The sequence below is a fragment of the Amphiura filiformis genome, chromosome 19, assembly GCF_039555335.1.
Source record: "Amphiura filiformis chromosome 19, Afil_fr2py, whole genome shotgun sequence".
NCBI lineage: Eukaryota > Metazoa > Echinodermata > Ophiuroidea > Amphilepidida > Amphiuridae > Amphiura > Amphiura filiformis.
This window is the reverse complement of record NC_092646.1, coordinates 48,137,644-48,153,203: the sequence shown is the minus strand read 5'-3', so window position 1 is coordinate 48,153,203 and position 15,560 is coordinate 48,137,644. Positions and strand designations below refer to the sequence as shown.

The 15,560-nt window shown below is 38.0% G+C and overlaps 1 protein-coding gene and 1 long non-coding RNA gene across 2 annotated transcripts in view; one reads left to right on the top strand and one right to left on the bottom strand.

Moving 5' to 3' along the window:
* LOC140140619 (complement component receptor 1-like protein) overlaps positions 1-15,560 on the bottom strand; it is a 96,345-nt gene that overhangs the window by 39,178 nt on the left and 41,607 nt on the right. The gene's annotated exons all lie outside the window — the stretch shown is intronic.
* Positions 6,394-14,336, top strand: LOC140141405 (uncharacterized). Its single transcript, XR_011857403.1, has 3 exons — positions 6,394-6,438; positions 12,346-12,466; positions 14,188-14,336. It is a non-coding gene; the product is annotated as an uncharacterized lncRNA (long non-coding RNA).

Sequence of the window (15,560 nt, the reverse complement as noted above, 5' to 3'; positions counted from 1 at the left end):
CGTGGAAAATAATGGAGCGGTAAAACAATAGCGCGACGTCATAGGTGTGTATTAAGTCGGTTAATGGCCGCGGATTAGAACGTGAGTGGCTAAGAATGGCCTAGGGCCTTCGGCCCACGGCCATTCTTAGCCACTCACGTTCTAATCCTTGGCCATTATCCTATACTTAAAGTTATATAAGAGTTATCAACGATAATGTCAAATTGGTTCATTATTTTGTGACATTTACTTTTTGTTACATATTAGCATGTAAGAATTCTCCTTTAGGGCCTATTTTTTTCCGGAGATCTCCCTTGCACCTCCTACATGAAATAACAAGAAACATCCACCCCTCCAATCATCCACACACAATGCTCTTTTTACCGTGTTTATATGCTATTAAAGTTATAAGAGTTATCAACGATAATGTCAAATCATTATTTTGTGATATTTACTTTTTGTTACATATTTAGGAATTCTCCTTTAGGGCCTATTTCTCTGGGGGTCTCCCTTGCACCTCCTCATCAAAATATAAAAGGTCATCTTATTAATAGTTCGTCTCAAAACCCTTCCCAAAGTGAATGCTTTTTTACTTTTTTTAAACTTTAGTTTTCTTTAATCTGTGGGATGAGCTTATTTTTATTAATATTTAGGTATAACTAAATCTATAATTTTTCCACTATACTCGAAAAACATGTGATATACAGTACCGTTTACGGTCCTTCAGAGAACCTTTAAGGGTGCTCCAAATTAAAGAACCTTATTGAGAAGTTCAAGAGGGAGGGTTCTCCTGAGAGGAGAAAAAAGGTTCTATTATTTCTTTAGAGTGTACACTACTCCTCCGAAGAACTAAGTGATTCCGTTAACTTGATCGTGTTTAGCCAGTGGCGTATAAGGGTGGATAACTCGCCCGTGGGTGTGCTCCGGTGGGTGGGGTGAGCGGTGGTGATGGTCAGGGTTTCATTCAGGTCTCTGCAGTGGTTTTGGTGACTGGGGTGCTGTTGGAGTGTTTTTCGTACTGACCCTGGTGTTTGCCTGCTGGTATGTCTTGGGCTCAGGGATGTTCTTTTTCCATTCTTGTACAATGTATGTCCCTGTACATGTGTTCGGATTCGAAAAACCTGGTTTTCGATTTAAAAAAACCAGGTTTTGCAGTGAAAAACCAAGTTTATCGGCGAAAAAACAGGTTTATCGGTCGAGAAACCTGTTTTTTCGCCGAAAAATTACGTTTATCGACGAAAATCCAGGTTTTTCTGTTTTATATGCAATATACCGGTACTTGCCATATACAGGGTGTAACAATAAAATTTGTACAATTGCATTTTGACTTCTCATGAAAAAACTAAAAGAGTAAGGGCACAAATGTTATATGCAATAGAATCAGTAATATCTTGGCTAAAAGAAGACGTTTAGTTGGTTTCTTTACTAGCTTTGGTTCAAAAGTTATGTCCGATTAATTAAATCGTCCAGAAAACGTGTTGGGCCACTTTTGCCATGTTAGTGTACGAGGGGGTATCCAAAAGTTTTTGACATCACCCAGATGGAAAAGAGCTATATTGATGAAATTTTGTCAGTGTAATCACTGGTCCTTATGTACATTATGGTCCAAAAATGGTCTCCTCAGTATGTTTACTTTCTTTACAGGTGGCGCTAGATGGGCAGTAGGCACATAACCTGTAAGATGGTGAAAATTGAGGCACGCAGATTGATTAAGTTCCTGCATTTGGAGGGTTAGGCCTACAATGCTCAGAAAATCTATGATGAAATGAAAGCTATCTGCGGTGATGATTGCCCATCATATGGCACTGTTGCTTTTTGAAAAAGGAATTTCCAAACTGGCCGCATGTCCCTTACAGATGAGCCAAGAAGTGGACGTCAATCATTTACGGATGATGCGGCCACAGTGAAAAGTGGAGGATCTTATCATGAAAAGGTTATGCGCCTATTGCCCATCATACATTGTAGCGCCACCTGTAAAAAAATAAACATACTTATGAGACCATTTTTGGACCATAATGTACATAAGGACCAGTGATTACACTGACAAAATTTCATCAATATAGCTCTTTTCCTTCTGGGTGATGTCAAAAACTTTTGGATACCCCCTCGTATATCAAGTTTGAACCGCGTAGATTGTGCTTATCGTGCATTGAACATCAAAGAACTGACACAAAAGAATTATAAGTGGCGTTTCGTCATATAATTAACATGAACTTAATAATAATATGATATTTCTTTAAAATCTATAAATAAAGTCATGAAATTTCTTTCAAATTATCTTATAAATAAAGTAATTTCTCATATCCCTGAGATATCATTAATGGTAAAACTGAGAACAGTTTTTGCACCCATAAGTACAAAACAATAAAATTTTGACATAAAGTTCAGCTGGGCATCTAGCTGTTCTGGGGCAACCACTATTGCCAGCATTTCTGTTAACAAATTTTACATACTTCTCATAGTTATTATGTAATTGTGTGCCTTGAAGGAAGACGTGAGTTTGGAAAATGAGCTATAAACAATCTTATGGTTTCTGCTTGAATCCATGTGCTACCGAATGTCACAGCCATAACACTACGCTCTTCCAGTGTGAATTGGGGCAACCACTATATTGCCAGCATTTCTGTTAACAAATTTTACATACTTCTCATAGTTAGTATGTAATTGCGTGCCTTGAAGGAAGACGTGAGTTTGGAAAATGAGCTATAAACAATCTTATGGTTTCTGCTTGAATCCATGTGCTACCGAATGTCACAACCATAAAAATACGCTCTTCCAGTGTGAATTGGGGCTGAAGGTGTTGAGCTGCAGCCACGATTTCTAGTAAATGAGATTGTTATGCCAGTGCTTAGTTGTGACTTTCAAAAGCTCAAGAGATATTCTATTATGTAATCATTTCTACCACTTCGAATACCCCATTGTTTAAATCGACCTATCATAAGAGCACCCGGGTAAGAGCACCGTCCAACTGGTCCATTCAACTCTATTCAGTCACTTAGGCAAAAGTGGCCCAAGCGGTTTTAAGACTAGGTTACATAATTGGCTATATCTTCACTTGCATACCTACGATTTTATTGGAACAAAGCTTATCTGGTGGCTAAAGAAATTATCTTGATAGACATATTAATATCAAACCAAAAATTAGGCGGCATACTTGTGTCATTCTATTTTCAAAATTGTACACATTTTATTGTTACACCCTGTATGTGTGTTTGTGCTCAAATACATAATATTTCAGGCAGCTATAGCATTTTGTATCAAAAACCAATAAAGATATCATGTCATAGATATCCATGAACATTTGATTTGAATCCCAAAATTTCATTTGAATTATGCATGATTATATGGCCTATTTCTCCATATAAAGGTTATGTGCAATAATTATGAGCCCAGGGGATACAATTGGCATTTGGCAAAATGTATCTTGAAACAAAAGCATGTTTTTTTAAACATATGCATGAACCTGTCAAGACTCAACACTCATTGAAACTCATCATCATATGGGTCAAAAACAATCACTACTGATGAACACAGCTTTATTAGGAACATGAGGTTAGGCCTATTTCATCACTGGGTCAAGTCAAAAATTCACTGCTGAATATATATAGGTAAATGAATTATGTCATGGGAGAGTGAGGCTACTTTTTAGCCTGCAAATCCACCATTTCAATACTAAGCATCATCCTGCAAAATAGTTTTACTGAGGACGAAGAAAATCATGCATGTTAAAAGCTAAAAAACAGCACCAATACACTGTGCATGACGACAGTGCTTGCGTGTATCATGTGTATTGTATCTATATCGTACGCTTTCCAGTCCCGGGAACTTACGTTATGAATTCCTTGAATGAAAGTTGCGATATAGGCTCCCTAATTGACATGCTATTATGGTACAAGAACAAAATTAATAATAATAGTAATTTTTGAGTGAATGTTCATACGTGTTGGTGGGCAGTCATTCAACACAAAAAATAATTGAGACTAACCTCAATATTTCGACATGAAGACACACGCTGAAATAGATTAACTTATACGGCCGACCAAAAAGTTTTTAACAATTCACTACTTTTATCTTGGTGTAAAAATTCATATAGTTCTTTAATATGTTCAATTTCTTTCATCATGTTGATCGTTGTTGTTTATAATCTGTCTATAATAGCCGTTTCATAAATAGGCCTACAGCTCTGTGATATGGCCACATAAAATTAATTCGTTTCATATCCATATCTTTTTGGAAAGGGAGGAGGAAGGGTGTTGTGTGTGCGGGGGTGAGTTAGTTTGACGTTATGACATATTTTTGCCCAGAAGTCCAATGACACCCATAAGTGTGTCGTTTCCGCTTAATCTGGGGTTTGTGTCCCTTATCTGGGGTTTAAACTGCCTTATCTTAATTGGGTTTACATCCCTTATCTATAGGGATAAGGCGCCTTATATGTGGTTTAGACGCCCTTATCCGGGGTTTATTTTCCTTACCTGTGGCTAAGATGCCTTAACCTTAGCATATCGCAGGCTAAACCCAGATAAGGCATCTAAACCCCAGATAAAGCAGTCCAAACCCCAAATAAGGCGCCTTAACCCTAATAAGAACGTAAACCCCCGATAATGCATCTAACCCCATATAAGGTGCCTTAACTCTAGATATTAAGGGTCGTAAACCCCAGATAACAGTCGTAAACCTCAGATAAGGCATCTAAACCCAATAAGGCACCTTAACCCCAGATAAGAGACGTAAACTCAGATATGGCATAAATCCCAGATAAGGCGCCGTAACCCCAGATAAGGGACATAAACCTCAGATAAAGCAGTCCCAACCCCAAATAAGGCCCCTTAACCCTAAATAAGGAACATAAAGCTATAAGAGAAGTAAACCCCATAAGGCAATCTAAACCCCAGATAAAGGCGCCTTAACCCCAAGGAACGTAAACCCCAGATATGGCATCTAAACCCCAGATATTGGCGCCTTAACTTCAGATGAAGGACGTAAACCTAGGATAACACAGTCTAAACCCCAGATAAGGCATCTTAACCCCATACGGCGCCTTAACCCCAGCTAAGAGACGTAAGCCCAAATAAGGCAGTCTAACCCCAGATAAGGCGCCTTCCAGCAGACAAGGGGCGTAAACTTCATATAAGGCAGATAAGACGCCTTATCCGTAGATAAGGGTCGTAAACCGCAGATAGAACAATCTAAACCCCAGATAAGGGACGTTAACCCCAGATAAAACTGAAATGACATACCTATGCCTCCATATCCATTACTGAAATTTAAAGCACGTTCTAACATCCTTCCCCTAAATGGCAGAATATATAGATGGAATGAGGGCATGGACAAATCTTGTTCTCTTTGTAGGGAGCATTGAAGACCTCAGTCAGACACTTCCTTTTCACTTGCAGCTCTCTGAATAATATTCGTTCTGAAGAGTATTTAAAGCTGGAGCGTGACCTCGGTGACCGAAATCTAGAGGCCCTTTGGCAAACATTCATTGCAGGTGATTTAGATATAAAAATATGTTTCATGTTAGGTACCCCCGTAAGTTGGGAAGAAGGTGGTAATTGTTTCGATATAGGCCTATTTTGCAAATCCTTTTTAAAACGTGCGTGGACATATAGATCATCGATTATTAAGGAAATATCTTTTTGTATCTCGAGTGGTGTCAAATAAAAGAGAAATAAAAATAAAGAATGTACCGGTAGACCTACCCCCCTCCCGGTATTAAAATTACTTTATAAATTTCCACACGGTGACACTCCTCATAAAACTCTGTTAAAATGCCTATTTTGGGTCTATATTTCAGAATCCCAAGAAGGTTCGACCCCCGGGGGACAGTGGTATAATCTGTTCTTCCCTGGTATATTACAATAACATGGTTCAGCTATGGTGCGGTAACCGCTAACAACCCGACAGGAAAATTTCATGGATTTAGAGAAACGACTCAGGCAAAGGGGCACATCAAAAATTTTTGGTGGTATGCTCCCCGGAATTTTGAGCTAATGGGTCTTTGGGAGCTGACGGCGTACCGGTAAAAGGGGTCTTTCGGAGCTGCGAACCGGGCTGTGAACAAGTAAAATGGGGTATTTAGAAGCTACGAAAAGTCAAAATCAAGGGTCTTTCTTGGCTTTTTGGTTGAAAATCGCCTAAAAAAACAAGAAATATGAGGAATGAGTAATTTTGGGGTCTTTTAGAGCTGAAATGATCAAAATCAAGGGTCTTTCGGAGCTTTATTTTGGCCAAATATAGGGGGTCTTTCGGAGCTGCGAAACCCAAAAAGGGGGGTCTTTCCGGGGAGCATACCCGTATGGTCATTTGTGTTGAGTGCCCCCCCCCCCGGGGACTCAGGCAAAGAGGCAATTATTTAAAGATGGATGCTCGCGAACCCACACGTAAACACTAACCGTGATGGAATAATAATGCTGCAAAAGGTGTTAATATTGCAAGAGCAACTACAGTTTCGAATCGAAGGTAATTATTTGATCTAAAATATTCTTAAAATGAATTCGGTTTCATCATCAGCGATGAATATTCCATGAAATTGTACATTACTTTGCACCCAAATTCAGTACTTGTTTCCCGAGCTCTGCATTGCCATTGACTTGTGATTTACCGTCCTGCAACACATGAACAAGGCAGCACCAGCGGTATGAGTTTCAAATCTTTCTGAATTTTTCAGAATTTTGGGCACTTGGTACACCTTCTTTTATCTGGTCTCGTATGTAAGTAAATAAAACGAGACCCGCCATGCATGTACTATTAACTATGCACGGCATGCCGTGCAGACGGGCTGAGTGCTGAGAACAAGATCATGTCAGAAATTAATATTTTGTTCTGGGTCTGATTATTCGGACTCCCGGTTCGGACTACCTGCATGTTAACATGGCCGTGGAACCATCTTGCCACAGAGATGCACACTATTCAATATTAGACTGAACAGCTGGTAAGCTTACTGTCTGTGTGTCATCACAGTGTCATTTGATCGAGAAACCTGCTATCCAAGATGACACGATAGTTACTGTGTGGACAGAGATAAAGCATGGAACTATAAATATGAGTCACACTGTAATTTTTCAAATGCATTCTTCTTCCTTGTACGGTGCCTCCCTCATGAGTATTATTGCACTGCGTACAGACAAGCTGTACTTATTTTTACTCGGGAACCTAGAATAGATGAGTGTAGTGTTTTTGAAGTACAGTCAACAGTACGGGGATGATTGCGTGACCCCTGCTCTTTTCGAATAGCCTGTGACGTTCTTTAACATGCACACTACATTAATGTGAGAAAATATGCATGTACACGGGACTGACAACTTAAAGTGCCCCCATTAAAACATTATTCTTCATTAAGTTTAATGATACAGAAATTTGTTTTGATGACTTATCTTATCTGTATCTTCAGAGCAGTTTGCTCATTTTTATTTGAAATTAGGCTAATGAAAAGAAATTATCAGTTTCCCGTCACCCGCCCTCATAACTTTTTCAATTTGACAAAAACTTTCATTATTTTCATATAAAAGTCAATTATCTGAAATTGAGATGGAAATAATTAAAATTGAAGCTCTCAAAATGTCTGATATCCCCTGCTGATCATAATCAGCAGTTTTTCTTAGTTGTAGGGGTAGAGGATGTAGTAAATAATGAAAATTTAAGGATTACCTCATAATGTTTCTAGTGATTACAAAATTGCCAATTTAATTCTGTTCATATCAATAAAAACAAATTCAAATCATTCCTCATTCTGTTGCAAAATGTCTGTACTGATGATCTAAGCATTAATACCTGTTTTGAGATGGTCTGTTATCAACAATAAAGGTAATAGGAATAGCCATGTAAATGAAAGTTTTGAAAATAATGAAATTTTCCAAAATAATGAATAATGAAATCATTCACTGAAAAAAATGTGACGGGAAACTAATCATTTCATTTCATTAGCCTTAACCATAATTTGCTGCTGTGTCATTTGACCAACTTTTTTGGGGCGCTGGACATACCCATCTCGATTGGCATTGTTTACTTGAACAGAATTTCCATTGCGTTACGTGGTGTTAGGCTTCTTTACAGAGGAGGCTTAAAGGGGAAGCCCCGCCAGAGCAGTTCTTCTGGGGTGAACCAAACCTGCCTGGTTATCAAATTAATTAATGACAAGGTTATTGCTGAATTTGACAGGTGCACTAACATTAAAACATCAATTAGTACTTGCCAAATTCTGAGATAACCTTGTCACTGATTAATTTGATAACCAGGTAGGTTTGGTTCACCCCAGAAGACCTGCTCTGGTGGGGCTTCCCCTTTAAAGGCATTCCTACAATGCACTATGATTGGGAAATTTGATCAATATAACCTAATTTTAAAGGCAAAGTCCCCATTGCCACACACACAAAATGGTAATTTTAAAACTGCAGCCAACAAGCTAATAGTTGAGACTTATGACTGATATTTGATTTTCTTACAGGAAACATTCATATTGTCCCACTGCATTAATTTCATTCCTAAGTCTCGATGTTTTGAATGTTAAATAATAGGATGAAAACACCAGATATTTGCACACAATCCCAATGCAAGGTATGATCAACATGTATAAAAAAGCCAGACATACAGCTCAACTTACCGTACTTTGCCTAACCAGACAGTCCATGCCAAAATTGTTACTACACCTTTACATTTCATCGAATCTCTTTTTGATGTCTGTCATTTTGAACATCATACTTGAAATATGTATGCTATGTAGAAACTTTATTTTGAATTTCATAATTTGCATATTATTAGCATATTTGCAAAAAAAACATGAAAATCAATAAATACCTATATTTTTCACAAGTTCAATATTTTATTAGAAATTAAGCATGTAGGCCGTTTGTTATGACTTGATGAATGAAACTGTTAGACAGATTTTGATATTTTTGCTTATTTTTCCTTTTTTGCCCCAAAATGTGTAAAAATCACAATTTTTTTTTTGTCTTTTATTTTCTTTGAATATTTATCAAATTTCTTAATTTAGGTATAATACAGTGCAGAAAAAGATGTCAAAAAATCTGTTAAAACAGATTTCCAATAAATTGTTCCATTTTCATTTTTGGGTTAAATACTCAATGTTCATGGAATGCGCGGGATATTTGAAACATAAAATGAAAACATGTCCATTGCACTTTTTCCTCAAGATGTACTATAATATCAAGGTTACGGATGTATTATAATCCCTTCTTATCTTCACTGATCCATCAGATACCTATTGTTATGAATGATCAATGAAAAGGTTCAGAACTGGGCTACTAATGGTCTTGTCAAGTATCTATAGTTATTTTCATGACTGTGTCAACTCAAAAATCATGCAAGGTCGAATGTAGGAAAAGTATGATCAGTTGAGCTGTACAAGGTCAGAAACCCCATTGGGTTATGGGAATGCCTTTAAACATCCTCTGGCTTCTTTATGTGGTGCCATGCTTCACTGATTCCAACCGATTTGAGATTGACCTGGATTGAGGATAGACTTCTCGATCAAGTGTGTTTTGTGTGTGACATGCATCATAATGATATTAAAATCATGCAATTTATTTCAAGTACCCCATCCTTGAAAATGTGAGGCTGTAAGCTGGGAATACATAGGAATTAACCAGTTGGTAGGCTCAGGTGGAATGAATGAATGTGTACATGATGCAGTCATGTCTACAGTAGAATTCATCTCGACCTTTGCAGGACTTAACCCCATTAAAAGGTATTAAACCAAGATAACACTCATTGAAACAGCTCAACTGATTAAATCGGATCTTCTCTGGTTGTGCACAAGTGACTGTTTTCATGTGCGATATCGCAATAAAGCTGGTATTCATAGCTTCAGTTGGGTAACCGATTATAAAGGAAACGAAAGGAAACAATGTTATGTGTGGCTTTGTTCATGAAATCAGACAATGGCGTGCTTTTTGTAAACCAGCATTCTTGAAAATGAGCAACATAATGATTTTTTGACTTAACACGGTTTGGAAATAATTTCTTCATATTTTTGGTGTTATCTGTCGTTTACATGTCCTTCCTAAAACACAAAAGTATTTTTCCTCTCCAAACACCTAAATTAGCTAAAAATTTAGGACATGTTGTTAAAACTATATTGTCTAGAATTTTAGAAGAGTACTTTTAATATTGGCGGTTATTTTTCACACAGCGAGCGTTAACTAGGCAATGTACTATTACCTATAACATTAACTAAAACACCAAAGTACGAATATTTCCAAACATCTAAATTAGCTAAAAATTTAGGACATGTTAAAAAACTATATTTTCTAGAACTTTAGAAGAGTACTTTTAATATTGGCCGGTTATTTTTCACACAGCGACGTTAACTAGTCATATACCCATACTGTTAACGTAGGGCTATTTGTAAAGGTCACGCGTCAATGGGAAAGAGCACTGTGTATTGTGTATAGGAAAACGGACAGTAACTGCAGTATGAGCATTTTGGAACATTGTGTAATTTTCCAACCCCACACAACCCAGGGGATTGGCAATGGTAACTGTAAAATAGCTTCAAATTTGTTCACCAATAGCTTTTGAGGCTAGAGTCTTGAGCTATCAAAATCTAGTAAAATTTGATGAAGCATGACACCGTGTTAGCAAGGGAGGTTCTGGTGCTAAAATAATTGCACCTCAACTAAATTATAGACTGAACCGGGGTTCAAAATAGCTAACATTTGCTCTAAATCATAGGCTGTTGAAAATAACCGACCTTTGCTCAATACCGGATACAGTTGATTCATCAAAGTAACTTTCATCCAAATTTTACATTTTAAATGGAATTTAAACGTGCGTTGCAAAAATGTCACCGCTGATCAAAGAAACACGATAGCTTGAGACTCTAGCCTCAAATGGAAGATGGATACTTGTACTGGTCAGCGTGAGTATTAAATGCATACAGTTGTCTCTTGAAATAGCTGCTCACCTATAGTGTAGGCCCTATTTTGATGAAACTTAGTTTCATCAGTTTTGGGTGAAGTAATTGTAAAATTTGGCAGAATTACAATGAATGCGGAGTCTGTGTCATGATGTGTAAGGCCCTACATCATACATGCCCTACTGGCAAATGCTGGGGAATTTCAATTGAATGAACACAGCTCTGCAAATGACTGTATGAGACAGTGGCGTAACTTTGGGTCAGGGTGCCCGGGGGCGAAAGTAGTTCGGGTGCCCCTGACCAACATGGTGCAAAGCTAATCAATTTTAGTATTGAAAGCCATAGACCTACCGAAAAACTTACGAAGTGTTTCAGATTAAATTTATTTCATGTTTCAATGCAGTTCATGTTAATAAAACAAAATGTTTTCATATCCTCTAATGTCTTTACTTGCCCAGGGGCAAGAATACAAAATACCCCCCTCTTCCTAAAACAATTGCGTGCTGGAGCGCGAAAATGTGCATAAATACCACTAATTTGGTATTTAATCAAGTTGAATTTAGGTTTTAAAATGACAATTTATATGTTGCAATAGCTGTCAGCGTCATGAAAAAAAAGTGTTGAAAGGGCACCCAAATGAAAAGTAATTCAATCATGGTGGGTAAAGGTTTCCACTTCTTTCCTATAACAAAAGTACTGTCGTGTCAAAGGCTATCCAGGCTTGGGTGCCCCTTAGCCCGGGTGCCCGGGGGCACGCCCCCCCAGAGCCCATAGGAGTTACGCCACTGGTATGAGATCCAACCGCGATCATATCTGTGCCTATTTCAAAATACAACACAAACACATAACCTTGGAAAATGCTAAAGTAAGTTGACATGGTCGAATTCATGTCCATGTGACGCACACAGTGTACGCGGACGCTGTTGTGCAACTGTGTTCATTCAATTGAAATTCCCAGTAGCTACCCCCGGGTAGCTACCCATGCCAGACATGCATACATCATTTTGTATGCCTTGCCCAGAAGAATGGCAGTCCCTTACTCAGTCAGATTGACACAAGTGCCTGTAAAATGCGCGACATACGTCGAGCTTTGTGTTTCCGCCAAGAGCACAGATCAATACCAACAATTATTTTTATTTTTGAAAAATAGCTCTTTAGCAAGTTATTTTGTGTAGCATCATAGCAAAATATACTTGTAAGAGAGTATAAAGAGGCTGTTAAAAAACACTGAAATGTATTCATTGTTAGGCCTACAGTGTGGGGGTGGGTGGGTGGGTGTGTGTGTGTGAGGGGGGGTGCATGTTAAATTGCATATTAAGCCTATGTTGAACATAAGTGTCCTATCCTACAAAAATTGCTCTGCATCAGATAAAATTGCACCACAACTTCCAAAATGAGGCGCAAAAGTGCACCTAAAGGTAAAAACAAAACAATTCGAACACAGCATGTTGCTCATAAAGAATATTATTTTTATTTTTGCTTGATTTTGACAGTGAACTAAAGCCAAGGACAAATATGTTAGTGAAGAAATTGGAGGTGATGTCCCAGCTTTTCTGCAAGCCATTTGGGTGCAAGAGCCAAACATTTTAAAGAGAAGATTGGAGAAAATGGGAGGTAAGAGCATTATACATTCATAACGGTACAAATATACAAACTAACAAAGTTCTCTCTCACAAGTTAGGTCTTCATAGTATGAACTTTCTTTCCTGAAGGAACCATGTCAACAACTCCTAGAAGAATTGCTATCTGCCTTGAAAAAGTACATACTTTTTTGCCATTCTCTGTGATTCCTTTTCTTGGATTGGTACCAGATAGAAGTGATATTACCACCAAAAAGTGAAGTGACATATTACACACCATGATTACCACCAACTAGTAACTAGTACCATATGTGACAGTGTTGGAGGACTCCTGACAACCTTGCACTGGCTTCCAGTTTGCCAAAAGGGACTCATTAGTACTATTTAAAATCTACTGTCTATGTTCCTGCTCGTACCTTCAGCTCGTTTTCTGACAGTAACTGGCTCGCTATTCCAAGACATAGCTACAGAATCAGTGGCAAAAGCAGATTTGACATTGCAGCTACTACGGCATGAAATTCCGCAACATGTGAACATAAAATCTTCCACGACTCCATCCCTGTTCATGTGTTTTCTTGAACTGTTCCCTTGTTTTTTTACTTTTTGTGTATATTTCTTGTAAGCGCCATGGTATTTTCTGGTAAATGACACCATAAAATACCTGTAAATGTAACTGTAAATGTAACCAAAGAAATGTTTGATATAAAACAGGGTTTCTAGCCATTCAGGGAATTTTCAAAAAATGGGAAAAATCAGCGGATTTGGTTGACCCAAGAACATGCAATTGTTTTTTACCCTTTAGCAGAAATTGTTGTGCAGAAAATAAAGTGTCATGCAGAAAACGTGATATCATAATTTTGCAACACACAAATTGAAATGCGATACAGTGTGCATACAGCGAGATGCACCCAAAATGTGTCACATCATAGTGAACCAATTTGACATGTTTGTAAAAGAATAGTACATCATTTATTGATATGCGAAGAAAAGTGGTATGACTGAAGAGGATGAACCTTAAATTGTATAGAAGTTCAATTTTAATTGGATATTCACTTGTAGGTGTCAAGGATATACACAAATCTTATTCCACGCATTCATACACCTCAATGGCAACCATTGAAGGGGCCATCCCACCTAAAGTTTGAAATGGTGCAGGCTTTACGGGAATTTTAAACTGATCTATCACCTGTGCGATAAAAGGATGTTGAAAGTTTACAATGCAATACAATATATAATAGATGACTATTTTGAAGCAGCGCTTTTCCACCCAATTGGGCAGTTACAACATCAGTTTGGTGTGAATGGTCCCCTGTAATGGCGGAATGAATTCTGACCATTATTTGGCTCGTCGGAATATTGTATAATTGGAGGTTAATGAATGTAATGATTCCATAATACATGGAATGTTGGGGAAAGGTTAAAGGTCATTGTGCAAGGTGACTTTCAAAGGGGGTTGAATTTCCATAAAGTAATCAAAAATACACAAAAGTTGTGGCGATCAGAATACTGGAGGCAAGAAGGGGAGGGGGGGAGGAGGCATGGGGGGCAAATGCCCCCCAGTCAGAACTCTTGCCCCCCTGTTGCCCCCCAGAAAAAACCCAAAATTACGAAAATTTCCACTTTTTACGGTAATTTTGTGCAAACTTTGTTGATTTTGCCCCCCTGAAATTCACTTTGGCCCCCTAATGCCCCCCCGAAAAAAAATTCCTGGCGCCGCCACTGGTAGACACTAACCTGTCTATTTTTTGTTTGCAGGAGCAATGTCTCCACTGACATCTTGGACAACAATAATGAGTTACCTTTTGAAGATACCACTACAGATGGTCAATAATGAGAGTTCAGAAAGTCTTCACATGGACCTCCAGGCTCAACGTACCATCATTCAGTGTGAATGTTCTGTTAAACTCTTGGTGAGTGCACTGTGTGAGTTTGATGTTGCCAGAAAGATAACCTTGGGTGCGTTTGTAAAACCCTATGAATAGGGACTTTTGTGTGCATTTTTCCCACTAATTGGGGACTTTGCTACAAGTGGTGACGTCCCCAGTTGTAAAACTTGGGCTAGGGCTCCATGGGTGAAAATGTAAAATAAAGCATTACAACTGGGGTCTTTTTAGGGATAGGGTGAGGTCCCTGTTGTACTAAACTTGAAAACACACAGGTCCTGATTGGTAGGAGTTTGGCACATAAAAGTCCCCAGTTGAAACACAACTCATAAAAAAGTCAAAAAAAAAAAAAAAAAGTCCCCAGTCGGACACACATGTATGGGGTGTATCTGTGTGTGTATCTGGTTTAATAGCATTCATACATTGGTCTACCAAAAATAACCATAGAAGCTCATAGTCAACATTTGGATACATAGAAACAATTCAAATCTTATGTTGCAACCAAAATTGGGCAATAGCTGCATTATGGGAACTTTCATGTATTGAGGATTTCTCTGTATGTATTATCTGTATTGTTTAATCATTTCATTTCATATTTCAAGCAGTAAATTATGTATTTTAAGTTAGATATTAGAAGATTCATTTACATTTAACAAGAAATGTTGGCCAGATTCATCTTGTCTTTGATGTTGTGAGCAGGCTCAGTTTAATTAATAGAGTTCTGCATATTACTTATACTCTGTTACATATGCATGGAGAATATGTACCTTGCTTTACAGTTTATTCTTTACATTTAGGTTTAGTTTCATTTATGATATTTTACTGTATTGTTTTTGTAGAAAAGTCAAGACTGCAGGTGAAAACAGCCTTGTTTGTATTGCGGCATCTGAGAAGTTAATGAGGACAAAAAAAAACACCTTGATTTCACTCAAGTGATGGCCTCAGGACCAAACTGTGCAACCAGATAACTGAGTGTGCTGAATCTGTAAGTAAAGTTAAGGGTTACCACTATGTATACTTTCAGTCATCTGGGATTTGATCAATTAGTAGATAATTAAATCTGGTCAACCAGAAAAACTCACTTTTGATTAGATGGAATCACCAACGTTGCGGCCAAAACCTTTGGCCTTCAGCTGGGTGGATGATTTAGGGTCATCCGAGGTCAATCGATGAGGAAGTTGCTTGATGACCTGATCCCAACCATGTGACAGATTAACTCTAATGCCCCGCTCCTGTTGAGGGACG